The following is a 2,657-nucleotide window of genomic DNA, read 5'->3' on the forward strand; positions in this document are numbered from 1 at the left end:
AGAGAGAGAGAGAGAGAGAGAGAGAGAGAGAGAGAGAGAGAGAGAGAGAGAAGAGAGAGAGAGAAACGATGTGATTATATTTTTGTTCAGTATGTAAGTGTGCAATTGGCAGATGTATTTCCATTTCTGAACAATTGTATCAGTCCCGAACCTCACCCAAGGCTCCATATGAACCTATTTTTTCTTCTACCACAACTACCAATACTCCTCCTCCTCCTCCCCATCTCCTCTCCTCTTCGTTTTGTATGGACAAGAACAAACCGTTCAATATTCGAACATTTCCTAAATTACGCAGTCGTTACATAAGTACATACCAATGAAATAATATATCAGTAGATTATATAATTCTTTCTTGGTTCTGGTAAAAAAAAGGTACTGGTACTAGAAGTTGTTTCAAGTATTCTGCTTTTCAGAAACAGAGACATAATTTTACAGTACAGACTCTACTTTGTTAAGGACTTAACATGTATCAAAATACGTATGCAGAGTGAGTGAATTTTGACATGCAAGTCACCTCCACGGGATGGATGACCTGTGTACTCACCTCAGTCTATAACCCTGACTCCAATATGAAGTGATTCAGAGATTGGCTTTTCAGAATCTGTAGGACCCATTCTACTTCAATGGCTTCATCGAATGGCGTACGGCTTGGTGGCCTGCAGCGTCGAGTCTACGTCCACTCATGATTTGGTCTCAGGCTAAGCTTCAGCTGGCTTATCCTTACTCGTTTCATTGTAGACAGACATACGGTATACATCTTCCCTTATATTATTTCAATTAAACTGAAGTGACACAAGTGGAACACTCATCTTGTTGAAACATCATGAAGCAAGTTATATCACAGGTACTTAAAGTTATATTATATTAATACTTCTTCTCCCCTTCTATTTGTGCTCTTTTCTCTCGAAGGCGAACTACACCTGCCTTGTTTGCATTATACTTTACTGCCAACCGAAATTTGTAGTTGAGCTTGACAACGTGGACAGTTTTTGCCAAACGTCAGGACTGGGTTTTAGTTTTATTCCTTGATAAAATTTTCTCCCACTACTTCTGTCCTTCTCGAAATATTGATATAATAACACCGAGTTCATACCGAGGGTTGATGGGTCTGCGTTGGAATCAAGCGTTGGAAACTTCTTGGTACTCATAGTAGCTATTGATTTATGCCAGCCTACAAGGCTGACCCGGGAAGCCTTACCCAGTCAGTTGCCAGAACTGTTTACTCACTCCAGGCTAAACCGGCGAGAACTATTAGCGCCAGTGCAGGTTGAACATGACCACTCACGTTCCAAGGAAGCCTCGTTTGGATATTGGTTTGTTGAATGCAGAAACTGACCTTTGTTAGTCCTCTCTTCACAAGTTTCGAGTGTATATTATACACAGCGTATGACAGCATTATGCTGGTTGGCGGAAACACATTTCTGGCTCTAAATCTGCACATTCAATAGCTCTTTATCCACTTACTCTGAATACACATGCTCATGAGTGTAGTTACAGTAGTTCAGAGAAATCAATGCAAAATATGCATGACAGCCGCCCCCCCCCCTTAATAAAATAAAATAAAATAAAATAAAATGGGATGGAATGAAATTAAATTAAATAAATTGAAAAAAAGAATAATAAATAAATAGATGATAATAATGATCAGAATAAACATTTAAAAACAAATAAAGAATAAAAATCTAAAAATATCCATAACAGTACAACAACAAAAGAGGAGGGTGGAGGAGACGAGGGTATGTCTACAAAAATGTGAAATGTGTCTGTGTCACGAGGACAAAATATGCAAGCTGGACAAATATTGTCTGAAGCGTAATTTAAAATTAGTGCGATACGGTTGTTCTGAAAAAGAAGAATTGAATGTGTTTGCTACTTTTATCGTGAACAAATAAACTCACCTTATTCTTCGTGAATGATAAAGGTATGATAAAATATAATGGAACACATATGTGGGCCTACCGTGTGAGGGTCTGCATACTTGGAAGAGGAATTAAAAGCTTGTTCTAGAGATATCGAATATCTTTGTGTTAGTAACACGATCCCTGTCCCCCCCCCGCAAATATTGGATGATGTGGTAGATGGTAGTCACATTTAATTTATCAAGTTGATAACATTTCAAGCATAAAATCCCTGCTAGACTAAACAAACAAACAAAAAACAAATAAACAAACAAAAGCCATGTCAGTTTCTGTCCGCTCCCGTCAGTGATTCTTAAAAACTCCCAAATGTTTGTCTTCATGACGGATACATTTAATTATCCGTGACATGCTATACTTTTGTGCATCGCCTTTTCCTTCTTTCATCTGTGACGTCTTCACTTTTGAGAAGTATGGTAGTCTACTTGCGTCATGTGTTTTTAAACACATTCAAAAATACCCCCCTCCCACTTTTATAGGTACCAGCGTCTGTGGTGTAGCGCTTTGTTATCGCACGCAGGAGACAACAAGTTCGATTCCGAGTGAGGATGATTTTTATCGCAGATCTCGGTCTTTGTACTGGGATGTTGTATCCCTCTCAGTATAGTGGGCCCTGACAGCCTGGATTGAAGCTCACCTCCTGAGTTATCTAAATTGTGTTGATAGGGGGAGGTAAAAAAAAAAACAACAACCCACACACACACCCTTTCCCCCCGAAAAAAACCCTCCTGCTTACACAAA

Source organism: Aplysia californica, unplaced genomic scaffold, assembly GCF_000002075.1.
Source record: "Aplysia californica isolate F4 #8 unplaced genomic scaffold, AplCal3.0 scaffold00066, whole genome shotgun sequence".
Taxonomy (NCBI): Eukaryota; Metazoa; Mollusca; class Gastropoda; order Aplysiida; family Aplysiidae; genus Aplysia; species Aplysia californica.